Below are 9188 nucleotides of genomic sequence, written 5' to 3'. Positions count from 1 at the left end.
TCCTAGTGTGTTTTGAAACTCATTTCGACAAGGTGTAAGTTGTTATCAGTGCATTTCTGACTGAAGTAATGAAATTAATTCTAAATGAATAGAAGAAATTTCACGAAATACATTAAATACCGTATTAATGGCTAAATAAATTTTAATCATTTCTGTTTTTAAAATTTATTCGTGTTAAGGAGTTGATGTGAATTTGCGAATGTTTGCAAGTGTTCAGCGGCATGCTATAAATTAGTTTAAAAAGGTTTCTTCTTAAATTGTTATTTACTAAAAAATATCTTTCAGATTATTAGTATAGCTTAAATTATATTTAGCTAAATTTAACTTTGTAAAATGTTTTATAAAAATGTACATCATATAAATTAAAACAAATCAAAATTATTGGTGAACAAGATGAATTTTGAAGTAATATTTCTTCAGAAGTGCTCAGGCAGTTTTTACATAAAAATAATTTGCATCTGTGGATTGACAAAAATAGCTAAATATAAAATAATATATAATACATAATAATCATAACGAAAATATAACACGAAATGCCGTGGCAATCAATTAATACCATAAGTAAAGACAACAGAAGGGTTGCAAACAGCCAACTATCATACTAGGTTGAATGCACCGGTTCTCGTCCGATCACCGAAGTTAAGCAGCGTTAGGCCCGGTTAGTACTTGGGACCACCTGGGAATACCGGGTGTAGTTGGCTCTTTTACCGCCTCTAAAATATTGGCTTTTTTGCCATTTTTTACCCCCTCTAAAATATCAGCTGTTTGAGGTTAATTTATGGTAGATTTTGAAAATAAATATTTAAATTTTACAATTTATACACAATAATAATTTTTTGAGTTTAGCCATAATACTGTACTTATCTTTGACTAGAATAAAAAAGAAAGCAATTATGACAATAATCGTTGACTATCTGCAACTAATCATGTGTGCGTAGCTTGCATTAATGTTGGGAAGCGTTAACGTGTTCAATCTTTTCAGACACCTCTCTAGGATTAGCAGTAGAACTACCGTGGCATCAGCCTCCTTTCCATCATCGGAAAGGTCTTTATGAAGATCATCCAGTCAAGACTGCAAAAACATCGCGAGCAAATCAGTCGAGAAGAACAGGCAGGATTTAGACCCGGGCGAGGATGCTGTGATCAAATCTTTGCCATTCGTCAGCTGATGGAGGAGAGGATCCGGTGTGGACAGCGAACCGTCATTGTTTTCATTGACTTTAAGTCTGCTTTCGACTGTGTCCACCGGCCTGCCTTATGGAAACTACTAGAGGTTGAACATGCACCTCGAAAAGTCATCACACTCCTCCAAACTGCATACAACGGTTTAACCAGCCAGGTGCGCATCCAGAACGATTTATCTGAGGAATTTACCATTCAAACTGGAGTCCGCCAAGGGGATGTAGCCTCCCCGTTGCTTTTCAACATCGTGGTCGACGCCATTATGAGGCAAGCATTCAGAAACAGACAGGGCATACAATATGACAAGGATCACTATGTGACTGACCTGATGTTTGCTGATGATAGTGCTATCCTTGCCGGTAACGACGCTGAAGCCACGGACATCCTCTACGACATTGCCCGCATTGCCCGGCCATACGGTTTGAAGATCAATGCTGGTAAGACAAAGGCCCTGACAACAGATGGGTCGCAAGCCACCATCTATCTCGAAGGCGTCCAGATCGAGCAAGTGCAGGACTTTAAATACCTTGGGTCGCTGGTCCAGGAGAAGAAAGTTGCATCCACCATGGAAATCCACAGCAGAATTGGACAGGCGGCCACTGCGTTCGCCTCGCTCAAATGGTGTCTGTGGAAGAGGACCAACATTTCCACAAAGACTAAAATCCGACTCTTTCGGACTTTGATCCTGCCCATTCTTCTTTACGGATCGGAAACATGGATTTGTCTCAAGTTAGATTTGAACAAACTTGAGGTATTCCAAATGCGATGCCTGCGGCAGATCTTGGGCATCTCTCTTCGCGACCGCATCACTAATGATACCATCCGCGCCAGATGCCAACAGTAACCAACCATTGCCGACCAAATCCAGAAGCGAAGGCTTAGATGGTTTGGCCACGTAAGTAGAATGGGCACGAACAGAATACCATCCACACTCTTTTGGAGACAACGACCCACCCAATGGAGCATCCAACGGACACCGCCTAGGAAAACGTGGGCCAAGCAAGTGGAAAATGACTTGAAGAGCCGACGTCTCGACCTTAACCAGGCCAGGACTGACGCCATGGATCGTAAGGTATGGAAGAACATCACAGAGCAAGTCCGAAACCCTGTGGCACCTACAGCAGCATACTGGTTGCGTGGCCAACCGCCTTCCCCAGCTGCCAGCTAAGGACCAAAGAAGAAGAAGGATTAGCAGTGGTAACTGATGCAAGAAACGAAGCTTAAAGAGCATCGGCCAACAAAAAAAAAAAAAAAACACGATACCTCCCGTTTCGCCTATTCATTACCTCCAATACTTTGTCTAGTTATTTTGTCAATTTATTCAGGCTATCAACTACGACAACAAATGGAAGTTTGTTCCAGCAATTAACCACCCACAGGCTAAACGCAAACTTCCTCACACTATTCTGCAATCGAAAATCCTCAGTATGAGGTGGAACAACCACCTCATGTGTGTGGCCTGAGAAAGAGCAAGAATCCCATAAGCATTGAGATTGCTCAATCCATTAAAATCCTTAAACACCTCAATCAGATCATCTAGCCTAGTCTCGATACGCTGTAATTTGTAGAAATGAAGCCTTTCTTGGTAAGAATACCCCTTTGTTCCACTCACCAATCTCGCACGTGTATTGTTTATTCCAAATGTGGCATTCATTGCGATATATAATGGGATAATCACCTCCTTTATCCCCGCTAGAAATATTCCTGTATAACATTGAAAAAAAAAAAAAAAAAAAAAAAAACCATGCTGTCCTAGTAGCCTCTCTGCATTACTCAGAGAACTTCATACCTGATTGAACAATTTCCCCCAGACCTTTCTAATTTTCCATTAACAGTTGGACAGACAACTTGAGTAGTCGAGACCCGCTAATTTTTGTGAAATCGAACAAATGCTAATAATTTATTGTAATTTTTCCTTGTAGAGGATCTGCGATCTCATTATGGATTTAAAATAAACTTTGTAGATTTTTTTTGAAAAGGGTAGTATAGGCTATTTTTGGAAAATTTAAAGGAATATTAAATATTTTATTTTAAGGCAGAAGAATACTCTTACCTGGGGTTTTCTTCAGGAACGGCTGCATCCAGGTGAGGTGTAATTCTGAAGTTGTTGAAATTGCAATTATATGGAAAGAGGGCGAAGGAAAAGATCAGATTTTGTCCGAAATCTTTGCATGGGGAGTAATTGTAGGCATAAAGGGAGATGACTCTCGACTACTCAAGTTGTCTGTCCAACTGTCTAATAAAGTTTCGAGATTTTAGAACTCCACATATTTTTTTACCCAGTTTCCATTAACCTGAGTGTAGTACCGCACAGTTCGGATGCTACTCTGAGATTACTGCCTAGCCACCTGCGGTACTTTGTTCAACTTCAGTTGCCACCTCTCAGCCCACATGCCCAACTTTTCTCGATCCTGTTGCAGCAGCGTACTCTCATTACTGTTATTAACGACACTGCCAACCTCTGTATCATCTTCAAACTTGTACATTAAGCCTGATCTACCTTCATCGATATCAGTGTTAAATATAAAAAACAATAATGGGCTCAACACCGAGCCTTGCATTAATAACATCAGCCCACGAAGAGCAGTGTCCATTGATTATCACTCTGCCTCCTCCCACTCAACCATCTCTTTATTCATTGTAGCAAATTGCCTACAGTGCTCTAATTTGTACAGCAGTCTTTTATTTGCATGAGTAGCAAACGATTTCCTGAAATCCAAGTATTTTTTTCAAGTACAGTAATATCCAAGTAATATCAAAATTATTTTTTTTATCTAGATCCTTTGTGACTACATTGTAGTATTTAATAAAATTCGCCAAACAAGAATTCCCTTAACTTCCACTATGCGTGTTCTTCACACACAATTTTTTTAAGAGTAGAAAACAACTTTAAGGGAGTATTTATCAAATAAGCAAATAACTAAAGACGAGTTCCAATATTTTCGGAGGTCTAATTGGTGCTCTCATTCACAGTTGTAACTGAACTAACTCGCACGCGATTCCCCTATTGATATCGATGCACTGTTTATGCCTTGATGTTGTGCTATATGAAAACATACTTTTCTGTTTGAACAGTGGGAGAAGACAAAGTGGTAATCAATGGACACTGCTCTTCGTGGACAATCTTGTAATTGACTTTCGTTGTAATTTTCCTATTATTATCTTCAATAATTTCAACTTTCTCGATTGTGCTTGACCTCTAGAATCTCTTATGTTAGCTTGACAATACTCAAGAAATCAAAATCACAGAATGAGATCTCACATTTAATTATTCTTTCTCAAAAAGTGTTTAGATTATGATATAATACATAATAATCATAATAAAAATGTGACGAGAAATACCGTGGCAATCAATCCATACCATAAGTAAAGCCAGTAGCGAATGTTTGAACAGCCAACTATCATACTAGGCTGAATGCACCGGTTCTCGTCTGATCACCGAAGTTAAGCAGCGTTAGGCCCGGTTAGTACTTGGGAGGGTGACCACCTGGGAATACCGGGTGTAGTTGGCTTTTTTAACCCCTCTAAAATGTTGGCTTTTTTAACCCCTCTAAAATATTAGCTTTTTTAACCCCTCTAAAATGTTGGCTTTTTTAACCCCTCTAAAATGTTGGCTTTTTTAACCCCTCTAAAATGTTGGCTTTTTTAACCCCTCTAAAATATTAGCTTTTTTAACCCCTCTAAAATGTTGGCTTTTTTAACCCCTCTAAAATATTGGCTTTTTTAACCCCTCTAAAATGTTGGCTTTTTTAACCCCTCTAAAATATTGGCTTTTTTGCCATTTTTTACCCCCTCTAAAATATCAGCTGTTTGAGGTTAATTTATGCTACATTTTGAAAATAAATATTTAAATCCTAATGTCATTAGTGGAATCCCTCAGGTTTCAGTGTTGGATCCATTGTTATTTTCTGTATTTAAATGATATTGATGATGGTATATCATGCTTAATGTCCAAGTACAGTACAGGGAAATGCTACTTCGAGTAAAGCAAAAACAGGCAACTTATTGTGAAGGATATACCAGATTTTCTCTACTATGTTTGTGCACATTTAAATAAAGAACAATCTGATCCTTAACACTTTTTGAGAAAGAATAATTAAATGTGAGATCTCATTCTGTGATTTGGATTTCTTGAGTATTGTCAGGCTAACAAAAGAGATTCTAGAGGTCAAGCACAATCAATAAAGTTGAAATAATTGAAGATAATAATAGGAAAATTACAACGAAAGTCAATTACAAGATTTGATTTCATTATGATTGACTTACATTCAGCAAAAAAAGTGTCGTTTTTGATGTTTTTAACAAAAACAAACGTATGCGCGCACACACACACGCACACAAACATAAAGGGGAGGGGGAGAGTCATCATGCACTTTTTTACCAGGGATCGCGTTAGCTGTTGACGCCCCTGGAAGTGTCAATTGCTATCGGCATATAAACAAAAAATTAAAAAAAATTTATTTGATAAATTATATTTATCAAATAAAAAAAATATATATAATTTAAACTTCCTAAGAATTTAAAAATTTTAGTGAATTAGTAGAAAAGCCCCATAACCTTCTGTAAACAGTCCTAATGAAAAAAAAAAAAAAAAGAAAGAAAGAAAACAGAGAAAAATCGAAAGACATTATCCAATAATAATAGTAATTTATTAATGTATTTATAAAAAGGATTCTAAAACTATCTGTATAAAACTGTAGCTTTTATATAAAAGCTATTGTTTGGATAATAATTTAATAATTATTAATCAAATATTTAATGATATTTGCTGTTATTGAAATTATATGGAGTTAGGAAGATCTTGTCCTCTCTAATTTCTTTATATATTATTACTATTTTCTTTTTTTTGTGGCTCAGCAATTTGAGCCTTCACAACGAGTTCTCCAAGTATTGCACCTTATCCACAATTTGCTTGAAAATAGTGCAATTCGCACATTAAACTTTTAGCGTTGTCATTACATCTTCAACACGTTAAACTCCATTTTAGCTGCTGTTTCAAATTTGTTTTTGTTCAAAACTCTCTATAACGCCAAAATTAAGAATGGATTAAGTAATCTTGGCTAGACTATGAATAAGTATAGTGCGAAAGCATCAATAATACATAGCCAAATCTGAATGAACAGGATATTATAATGTAATTTTGGCTAGTATTGTGTCAGCATGACGTAATTGTTTATTATCTATCATTGGCTAGAATGCATCACGTGTGTGTGATGTCATCGTTTGCTAAAACAGGCTATAGAAGAAACTAGTTCCACGTCCTTGATTGACAACAAATAAATATGATTTTTAAAATGATACTTAGTTAAAAATATTACTGAAAGAAAAATATTAATTATAATAAAATGTGTTAAAATCAACAAATTAAAATGTTCTTAAAATTCTGTTAGACAAACCTATCTTTTTTTTTTTTTTTTTGGTTTTCTTAATTTCTTTTACAGATCAGTTACAACCTTCACAACAAGCTGCCTCGGTATTGCACCTACAGAATCCTATCGAGACAAACCGTTTCACCAGGTGTAATGGAAAAATAAAAGAATTTTACTGATACTTATATCGAATATAAGCATACTGTCTACACTAAATTAAAAGCAGGTGACGTCTCAGAATTCTTTCCAAATGCTATTATCAGTCTAAAAGTCTTCACAATTGCTAAATATTCAGAATGCTCCTCTTAACAGTTTCTGAAAATTTAACTATGCCTGAGTTCGAATCTCGTCGATTTAAATATAATTCCAGTTTGTTTTATTTCTTATTATTTTAACTTTACGCAATAATTATTAATGTCAATAAGAAAAATCAGTCAAATTCCCAAATATTTATTACTTTCCTACGTGATTAAACACCCTTACTGGTGTAGGCTAGAATACTATGCCAGCCCACCCCAGTCTCCAAAGAATTCACAAATCCTTTAGCATATTTTTAAAGATTATTCTGTATATATTACATTTTTCGTATCTATAATACAGAGTGTTTCGCAACTTTGTCATAAATTCGTGGGGTGATTTCTGAGGCCATTCTGAGTGAAAGCTGACCGATTCTCAACAGTTACTGAGCTTTGGGTATTTGAAATATAGACTCAACTCGAAAGAGTTCAATAGAATTTTTATTATCACTAAGAGGACCGGAAGTTTACTTTGAAAAAACAACAGTATAAATGTCACCTCCTAGACGTTTGAGAAAATACATGGTCCAATCAGCTGACCAGCAAGGACACTATTTCACACATTTCCAGAAAAGGGAATTTGTAAGTCACTTTCTGTGTGGATTCTCACCAGTCCCCAAATGGTTTCAGGTGTTGTTGAGCCTATCACAAGTAAAATGTCTCTCACATTTGAGGCTTGAAATTACACGCGATGCCTTTCTTATTGGCAATCCTACAGTGATGGCAAATCTTCACCCCTACACAGGGGCAGTCCTCGACCTTTGGACGTTATGTACTGATACTCTTAAATCGACTTTCAGATGCGACCTTCGTTTTTCGGACGATATTCGGCAGCGTCGCAATTTTTGTCTGTACAAGGTAAAACAACAACAATAAAACTCTCAGATTAGAGCTACCCGAGAACCAAGCCATCTGCCCACGTGTATTATGTCCATAAATTGTGCGTGTTCTCTGATGGATTTGCCTGTTTTGCTGGACGAAAAACCCAAGTTTCCCGGTGGAAGAACCTTGCTATCCACGCCTGACACCGATTGACTCAGAAATAGAAAGAAAAGAGTCCATAAAGGATTCCAGAAGTAGGGACCAAGTTTAAATTACAAGTGAAGAGGTTTAGGAAGTTTGTAGGTTGCGAGAAGTTTTTTAACCAAGGAATTGTTGATTATTGGTAAAGTTGCCTCCGCAGGTAGTCGAGGCTCAGAGTTCAAAGGTCTGGACAGTTACCTTCGTGAGGAAGAAAGCACATATAATTAATTCTTTCTTATCTACATTTTATATATATTTTTGATTTTTTTTTAAAATATCTATTTTGTTATTATTCTGTTTTATTTTATTTGGTGTCCCAATACATGGAGGAGTATGCTTACGATAGGTGAACTAAAGTTTGGATGTCCGGATGTCCGTTGTGCACCAACATGTTTGTTTATATAATGAAAAGTGAATTTTATTGTAATTCATATAAAAATAAATAAAATAAATATAATGGTGTTTCAACTAAATTGAAATAATATATTTCATATTAAATGTTTGATACATATTGAGATTAATTAATTGAACTATTACTACGAACTCTTGCATGATTCAAAGACACTGAAAACAAAATGCATCGCCATTTTGTGAAAACTGAAAACTAAATGCAGGTTCCCCGTTTCATTTTTTACTTTTGGCATGTTTCTGCATGTTTCAAAAAACAGCGGTTAAAGGTAGGTTAACTGTGTCAACGAACCTTTGGTCATTCTATCCTCGTAGACAGATACCGAACAAACTTTTGATAACCGCGGTTGTGTGTGTGTGTGTGGAGGGAGGGGAGAGAATTTTGCTCCTTTCCTGATTAAACAGATGTCAGTTCACCATCTGATTGGAGGTGTGTTAGTCCAGCTCGAATTAGGCCTTCCAATTCATCCCAAAGGCGCTCAAAAGGGTTAAGGTACTGGCTCTCGACAAGCGAATGGAGCTCTTGCACTTACATGTCTTCAAACTAAGTAACCACAGACTGTGAAGTATGACGTGGTGTAATGACATGCTGAAATAGAAAAAAGCTCTCCCATGCTGCCGCCAACGTTCACAAAGAAAAGAATGGTCAAGATGTCAAATTTCCAAAGTACCATATGATTTCGTTATTCCAGGAATGAAGACTAATGGTTCAATAACGAGAAACCAAACCAGGGGTTGACAGCACCTCGTCAAACTTCACAGTTGGGACACCACACTGGTAAATAATTCTCTGGGCATATCCCAGATAGGAAAACTGTACCGTGATTCATAAGAACAGCTTCCCAACTTTCTTGGACCAATCACAATGGGTTGTGCACCTGGAAAGTCGACTCTGCATTGTTTTGCGTTC

At 36.7% G+C, this 9188-nt stretch overlaps 1 non-coding gene and 1 pseudogene across 1 annotated transcript; both read left to right on the top strand.

Moving 5' to 3' along the window:
* Positions 1 to 588: 588 nt before the first annotated feature.
* LOC150076928 (5S ribosomal RNA) lies at positions 589 to 701 on the top strand (annotated as a pseudogene).
* Positions 702 to 4575: 3874 nt separating this feature from the next.
* LOC150076927 (5S ribosomal RNA) lies at positions 4576 to 4694 on the top strand. The gene has a single exon (XR_016547758.1). It is a non-coding gene; the product is annotated as a 5S ribosomal RNA (ribosomal RNA).
* Positions 4695 to 9188: the final 4494 nt, after the last annotated feature.

The sequence above is a fragment of the Mastigoproctus giganteus genome, chromosome 12, assembly GCF_048544385.1.
Source record: "Mastigoproctus giganteus isolate SK-2022 chromosome 12, ASM4854438v1, whole genome shotgun sequence".
Lineage (NCBI taxonomy): Eukaryota > Metazoa > Arthropoda > Arachnida > Uropygi > Thelyphonidae > Mastigoproctus > Mastigoproctus giganteus.
This window is presented reverse-complemented; position numbering and strand designations above follow the sequence as displayed.